Source organism: Notamacropus eugenii, chromosome 3, assembly GCF_028372415.1.
Source record: "Notamacropus eugenii isolate mMacEug1 chromosome 3, mMacEug1.pri_v2, whole genome shotgun sequence".
Lineage (NCBI taxonomy): Eukaryota > Metazoa > Chordata > Mammalia > Diprotodontia > Macropodidae > Notamacropus > Notamacropus eugenii.
Window position 1 is genome coordinate 296,677,142 of NC_092874.1, and position 8,388 is coordinate 296,685,529.

The window sequence follows — 8,388 nt, forward strand, 5'->3', positions numbered from 1 at the left end:
GTGGGCATCCCTCTTGCAGGACTCCAGTGATAACAGACAGTGTCAGAAAAGGAAGCAGAAGGTGGCTATGAAATTGCAGCTTTGAACCTCATTTTCTTTTCTATTTAAAAAAATACTTCTTTTCAGCATTCACTTTTATAAGGTTTTGAGTTCCAGAATCATTTTCTCCTTTCGTCTCCCCTTCCCTTTCCCCAAGACAGAAAACGCTCTGATATAGGCTATATGTGGACAATCATATTACGCGCGTTTCCACATTAGTCATGTTGTGAAAGAAGAATCAGAAGAAAAGGGAAAAACGAGAAAGAAAAACAGAGAAAAATAGTGCTCTTAAATCTGCAGTCAGACTTCACAGTTCTTTGTCTGGAGGTCGATGTCATTTCTTCCAACGAGTCTTTTGGAATTGTCTTAGAGCCTTGTACTTCTCAGAAGAACGAAGTCTATCAAAGTTACTTATCACACAAAGTGGCTGTTACTGTGTACAATGTTCTCGTAGTTCTGCTCACTTCACTCAGCATGAGTTCATGTGAGCCTTTCCAGGTTTTTCTGAAATCAGCCTACTCATCACTCTCATAGCACAGTAGTATTCCACTCCATTCATACACCCCAGCTTGTTCAGCCATTTCCCAATCGATGAGCATCCCTTCAATTTCCAATACTTTGCTCTCACAAAAAGCTGCTATAAACATTTTTGTGCATGTGGGTCCTTTCCCTTCTTTATGATCTCTTTGGAATACAGACCTAGTAGTGGTATTGCTGGGTCAAAGGGTACATATAACACAGTTGTATAGTCCTTTGGGTATAGTTTGAACTTCAGTTGAACTGCACTTCCTTAAATGTGAGATCCTTCTCCATTGATTCCTATTCAGCATTCCATTGGAGGATAGCATGTGTATCAATATTGACATTTTTGCTATAAATGAAGCCACAGAAATCAGGAAATGGAAGGATGGCTCACAGGCTCTTTGAGAAATCAAGAAAAGGATTGATATCATTGGATCTAACAAACAAGAAGTGACTCAGGTGATTCAGCCTACTTACTTTACAGATCTCATTAGCCAAACACAAATACAGCAGCTCCCGAAACCTCCTTGGAGCTTTGTAGTCAACATCAGAGCAAAAGATGAGGTCAAGAAATTCTATGAAAATAAACGGTCGATTTCTCCAGATGAAGTCAATATACACCTTGATATTTGGTGATTTCAGTGCAAAGGTGGGCAGAGAAAATGGCAAAAAAGACATTGCAAAGTGTAACCTAGGATTAGGAAAGGAAAGAGTTCAGTCATCTATGTAGCAGAAATACTTCTTTCAGGAAGAGTTAGAAGAATTGAAAAAAATTTAATTGCAGGAATTTGAATCGTATATATTTATTATAAGGGTTTTTTTTTCCCATAAATAAGGGAGACCAGAGGTGGATTTTCGTTAAAATGAAAAAACATGAGTGGGGTGGCGGAGCCAAGATGGGGGACTAGAAAAACACACTTATGTAGGGTCTCCCCACACAGCCCACAAAATACCTGTAGAGAGGGACTCTCAACAAATCATGGAGCAGCAGAAGTGGAGAACAACAGAGTGGAGGAGATTTTCAGCCGACGGTGACCTGAAAGGCCCACAGAAACATCGTTTTAGCTGGACGCTGAGCGGAGCGTGGAGCCCAGCCTGGCCTTGCCCGCCTGATGTGGCGTGGAGCAACATGATGAGACTCTGGAAGGAGGACACCTCAGGAGTGGAATTTCCAGTTGTGGAATCTCCAGTTGCAGCAGCAGGTTCTCAGATCCCTCAACCCACAGGCGCCAAAGATCTGTGATGTGGTTTATTCAGTTGGCCAGGAAGGGAGCAGGGCCTTCCTATAGCTCCAGCAGCAGGCAGCAGCCACAGAGGGTGCACAGCAGCCCATACAGCGTAAAAACCCCTGGGGGCACTGAAGAGCTGAGTCTTACCTCAGCCCTGGGTGTAGGACCTGGCCTAGCTGGTCTTTGTCTCACACTGAATGGCGGCCCTGCCTGTTGGGGTCCCCTAGACCATTTACGGGAACCCCTGACCGCGACCCAAGGCTCTTGTCCAGCAAGAGGCCTTGATCTCGTGAGTAATGAAATGGGGCGGGAGACAAAGGTGGTGAAGACTCCGTTTATTTCATCTCATTCACATGCATATGTAGTCTTTATGTAAAACATTCCTAAGCCTTACGTTGAACCTATCAGCTATCACCTTTCACATTGAACCTATCACCTATCACCTTTCCTTATATGGGTGTCTTCTCCACTGGACATCCGGAGCCAGGACAAAGAACTGCCACGTTGCAAACAAAGACGAGACCCTTCCTCCTGAAATCCATCTAGTTCCACCCCTACTGACAAGCCCCTAGGTTATCTAGGCAGGCTCTCAGTGTGGCGTCCTGAAATGGATAGGGGTTGGCTCTAACTCGTCCCGTTACACCTGCCCATACAGCTTATCTGAAAATCAGCCCCCAGTGCTGACTTGATGGAACTGGAGGCTAGGTGGCTGTGGAGAGGTAATTGCTAAGATTCTGGACATAAAAATCCCTTTCTGCGTCCAGAGCAGCACATGCTTGATCGTGCCACCTTGGAGCAACTGAGATCTCACAGATTCTCAAAGTATACCCTACTCTTGACAAAGGACCCAAGAGTCAAGTAACTGGTTGGGAAAATGCTCAAAAAATGGAAAAAAAATAAGACCAGAGAAGGTTACTTTCTTGGTGAACAGATATCTCTTCCCATCCTTTCAGATGAGGAAGAACGAGGCTTACCATCAGGGAAAGACATAGAAGTCAAGGCTTCTGTATCCCAAACATCCAAAATCAACATTCAATGGGCTGAGGCCATGGAAGAGCTCAAAAAGGATTTTGAAAATCAAGTTAGAGAGGTGGAGGGAAAACTGGGAAGAGAAATGAGAGAGATGCAAGAAAAACAGGAAAAGCAGGTCAACACCTTGCTAAAAGAGACCCAAAAAGATGCTGAAGAAAATAACACCTTTAAAAATAGCCTAACTCAATTGGCAAAAGAGGTTCAAAAAGCCAATGAGGAGAAGAATGCTTGAAAAAGCAGAATCAGTCAAATGGAAAAGGATGTCCAAAAGCTCACTGAAGAAAATAGTTCTTTCAAAATTAGAATGGAACAGATGGAGGCTAATGACTTTATGAGAAACCAAGAAATCACAAAACAAAACCAAAAGAATGAACAAATGGAAGATAACATGAAATACCTCATTGGAAAAACACTGACCTAGAAAATAGATCCAGGAGAGACAATTTAAAAATTATGGGACTACCTGAAAGCCGTGATCAAAACAAGAGCCTGGACATCATCTTTCATGAAATTATCAAGGAAAACTGCCCTGATATTCTCGAATGAGAGGGCAAAATAAATATTGAAAGAATCCACCCATCACCACCTGAAAGACATCCAAAAAGAGAAACTCCTAGGAACATTGTGGCCAAATTCCAGAGTTCCCAGGTCAAGGAGAAAATATTGCAAGCAGCTGGAAAGAAACAATTCAAATATTGTGGCAATACAATCAGGATAACACAAGATCTAGCAGCCTCTACATTAAGGGATCAAAGGGCGTGGAATATGATATTCCCAAAGTCAAAGGAAGTAGGACCAAAACCAAGAATCACCTACCCAGCAAAACTGAGTATAATACTTCAGGGGAAACAATGGTCTTTCAACAAAATAGAGGACTTTCAAGCATTCTTGATGAAAAGACCAGAGCTGAAAAGAAAATCTGACTTTCAAACACAAGAATGAAGAGAAGCATGAAAAGGTAAACAGCAAAGAGAAGTCAAAGGGACTTACTAAAGTTGAACTGTTTACATTCCTACATGGAAAGACAATATTTGTAACTCTTGAAACTTTTCAGTATTTGGGGAGTTGGTAGGATTACACACACACACACACACACACACACACAGACACACACACACAGACACACGCACGCACACACACACAGAGCACAGAGTGAATTAAATAGGATGGGATCATATCTTAAAGAAATGAAATTAAGCAGCAAGAGAGAAATATATTGGGAGGAGAAAGGGAGAAATGGAATGGGGCAAATTATTTCTCATAAAAGAGGCAAGCAAAAGACTTTTCAGTGGAGGGAAAAAGAGGGGAGGAGAGAGAAAAACATGAAGCTTACTCTCATCACATTCGACTAAAGGAAGGAATAAAATGCACACTCGTTTTGGTATGAAAACCTATCCTACAATACAGGAAAGTGGGGGAGAATGGGATCAGCAGGGTGGGAGGGATGATAGAAGGGAGGGCAGTGGAAGGAGGGAGCAATTTGAAGTCAACACTTAGGGAGGGACAGGATCAAAAGAGAGAATAGAAGCAATGCGGAGCAGGATAGGATGGAGGGAAATATAGTTAGTCTTACACAACACGACTATTATGGAAGTCACTTGCAAAACTACACAGATATGGCCTATAGTGAATTGCTTGCCTTCCCAAAGGGAATGGTTGGGGAGGGAGGGATGAAGAGAAGTTGGAATTCAAAGTTTTAGGAACAATTGTCAAGTATTTTTCTTGCTACTAGGAAATAAGAAATACAGGTAATGGGGTATAGAAAGTTATCTGGCACTACAGGACAAAAGAGAAGATGGGGACAAGGGAAGGGCAAGAAGAGAGGGCAGACTGGTGATTGGGGCAATTAGAATGCTTGGCGTTTTAGGGGGAAGGGGAGAAATGGGGAGAAAATTTGGAACCCAAAATTTTGTGAAAATGAATGTTAAAAGTTAAATAAATAAATTAATTTAAAACACAAAAACAAAAAACATGAGTGTAGGAAATCCCTGGATGTGGCAAATGCCAAACAATCTCAGCCTAAAATGTATCTTAATGGATAAGAAATGATTGGTTATCGATGTGGGAATCATTTCTGAATAATCTTTGCAGTCAAATCATCTTGTTAAAGCAGAGGACAAAACCCCCAAATTAGAGAGAAAGATAAGATGGCATGCAATCCAAATAGCTTCAACTTGACCCACTCAAGTAAGTGAAAAGTGGTGAAAAGTAGGAAACAGAGGAAGGAAAGGGCAGAAATTGAATCAACATAAAGCAATTGCCACCTAGAGGAGGTCAAAATATCCTAGAAAATATTTAGCCAAGCACCACCTGATCCCATTATCAAATAGAGAAATGTGGCAACCAAGGGCAACACAGGTTTAGAACATGACCTCGTTCCCAAAACCTGAATTAGGGCGATGGAAGATCATGAAGAAAGATCCCCTCTGCCTTTATAAAAACGGAGAAAAATTGTGGAAGGAAAAGCTAAATTTCCAGCAATCTAGGTGTGAGATTGAACCACCCCGAGAGTATATATCAAAAACGAAACTGCCAAGGAGACAACAAAAATACTAAAAATGCAACAGATGTGTTGGTGTTTCTGTAAGAAATGAGGTTACCATTGACCACATTTGGATGTTTCTGTCCCTCATGTCCTCTGCTGGATTGAGGAATGTTTATTGATTGGGTACATTGTCTACAAGAGGCACATTCACTTCCTTTCTTTCACTCTCTTTACCCTCTGTAGTCTGGCCTCCAACCTCATTATTCCACCCAAACTGGTGACTTCTTGACTGTCCGATCCTCTCTCAGTCCCCTCTCAGTCCTCATCCTCCATCCATCGCTCTGCAGCTTTTAATAGGATCATTCAGTCAATAAATATTTATTAAATACTTATCATGCACCAGGTGTGTTAAAAGGTAGGAATAGAAAGAAAGACAAAAACAGGGTGCCTGCCCTCAAGGGCCTCACAATCTGATGAGAGAGACAACGTGCAAAAAATGAGTACAAAGAATGTACTGAAAAAGAGGAAAAAGTCAGCAGAAGACAGAATGAAGGCGAGTTGGGGGAGGTTTCTTGTAGAAGGTAAGATTTTAACTGGTGCTTGAAGGGAGCTAGGGAAGCAGAGAAAAGGAGGGACAACATTCCCAGCATGGAAGATGGACGGTCATGTGCAAGGAAGAGTCAGGAGGCCAGTGTCACTGGATTGAAGAAGTGGGGAGTGAAGTGGGAGACGAGTGGAAAGGCAGGAGAGGGCTAGGTTAGGGAGGGTTTTGAACTCTCGTTCAGAGAGGATTCTGTATTTGATCCTGGAGGCAATAGAGAGTCACAGGTTTATTGAGGAGTTGAGTGGCATAGACCTGCACCTCAGGAAAATCAGTTTGACAACTGGAAGGAGGAGGGAGAGACTTGAGGGAGGCACATCCACCAGGAAATACTGCAGTAGTGCAGGCATGACCTTTCCTGTCTCTAGCTTTGACTTCTTCTAGTGGGTGGAATGCCTGTTAGTGAAGGTTGTTGTATAAAGATGGCTAAGTCTAAGAACCATACCAGCCACAACCAATCACAAAAATGGCACAGAAATGGCATCAGGAAACCTAAGTCACGGTGATACATGTCTCTGAGATGGGTCAACTCCAAGTTTCTGAGAAACACATGCTTTGCCAAGAAACACAAGAAGGAGCTGAAGAAGATGTAAACCAAAAAAACCAAACAATTCCCAAGGTCCAAGCAGAAGCCATGAAGCCACCAAGGCCTTCGAGGTCAAACTTCTTAGGGCTAAGATCCCTGAGGCGAGTGCCCAGCATGCTGGCCACAAGATGGCCACTAAGCATCCAGGCCCTAGGGTTGCCACCAAACGTCCAGGCTTCAGGATCATGAAGCCTGACTCTAAGGCTCCAAAGCGCACTGACCTTAAGGTCACCAAGTCTGCCATCAAGGTCACCAAGTCTGATCCCACGGCAGCCAAGTCTGATTCTAAGGACACAGAGCCCAGTGATTCCAAGGCTGGGAAGCCTGCTGAGTCCAAACCCAAAGATGCTGGAGCTAAAATTGCTAGTCCCAAGCCTTCAAAAGAGATGTTTCAAAATGAAAGAACTTGTTTAAATCCTAAAACATCATTTTCCCCCAGCCATGGTATGATTCTTCACTACTTTGTACAAATAAAATAAATGGTGAGTCATAAGAAAACAACAGTGCACAGGAGATGAGGCCTGGACTAGGGTAGGGGCAGCATCAGAGAAGAAAGTTCTGTTTTTGAAAGATGCTGCAGAGGTGAGCCTGAGGAGAGATGGTGCCAAGGTGAAATCTGCAAGAGACGTTGAAGGGTGAAATCTGCATGACATATTGGAGAGGTGAAACCGATGAGAGATGCTGTAAAGATGAAATCTGTGAGAGATATTGGAGAGGTGAAATTGATGAGAGGTGCTGCAAAGCTGAAATGGACAAGAGATGTTGGAGAGGTGAAATTGATGACAAATGTTGCAAAGCTGAAATGGACAAGAGATGTTGGAGAGGTAAAACTGATCAGAGATGCTGCAAAGATGAAATCTGAGAGATGTTGAAGGGTGAAATCTGCAAGGGATGTTGGAGAGGTGAAACTGATGAGAGGTGCTGCAAAGCTGAAATCCACAAGAGATGTTGCAGAGGTAAATTGGACAATCTTTGGCAATCCCTTGGACAGAAGTTAGGATTTGAAGATGATGCCAAGGTTAGGAGCCTGGAAGATGGTGGTGCCCTCTACAGTAATAGGGAAGGTAGGAGGGGAAAGAATAGGGGGAAGATGAAGAGTTCTGTTTTGGACATGTTGAGTTGAAAATGTCTACACGACATCCAATTTGTGGCATCAACAAAGCAACGAGAGATGAAAGACTGGAGGTCAGCACAGGGTTTTAGGCAGAATAGGTAGATTTGAGAAATCATGAGCATGGAGAGGGTGATTCAATCCATGACAGCTGATGAGATCACTGAGTGAAGTAGAATGAAGAGAGAAGAGTAACGGACCCAGGATTGAATCCAGGGTCTTCTTCTCCTTCCCACTCTTTTCTCTCCAGGTTTTCATGAGTCCAACCTCACCTGTTTTTCTTCCTTCATGTTTGACTGCCCTTTCTCAGTCTCCTGGTCGGGATCTTCATCCAGGTCATGCCTGTTAAGAGGCTGGGCTCCCTAGAGCTCTGTAAAATCTCTGCATCTCTGCCTACTGGATTGGACAGGTTACCTTTAGGTAATTGTAGGACCCAGATTAACTTACTTTCCTTTTTAAACTCTTCCCCCCCACCACTCCCCCCTTAAGTTAGAAGCATAGAGGCAAAGGTTTATTAACCTCACTCTCCCTTCTCTCCCATCTCAAGGTGAGCTCCAGCCTATTCTAAATGTCCCTTAGGTAACCCTGATTTTATGTTCTTGCCCCATTTGTGCTTTGTGCCTCAATGAGACATTATGGGCAAGTGACTCTGGACAGAGAATCCTGAACTCTCCCTTCCTGTTCACTGCTTTATATAAGGTGCATGAGTTCATCAAGCAGGTGGGAACTGCTCCATCAAGAAAGCCATTTCCAACCTCAGTTGAACAAGAACTTTTTCAGACT

The 8,388-nt window shown here is 43.1% G+C and overlaps 1 pseudogene; it reads left to right on the top strand.

Moving 5' to 3' along the window:
• Window positions 1-6,330: 6,330 nt before the first annotated feature.
• On the top strand, window positions 6,331-6,973 carry LOC140532065 (large ribosomal subunit protein eL29-like; annotated as a pseudogene).
• The last annotated feature ends 1,415 nt before the right edge of the window (window positions 6,974-8,388 follow it).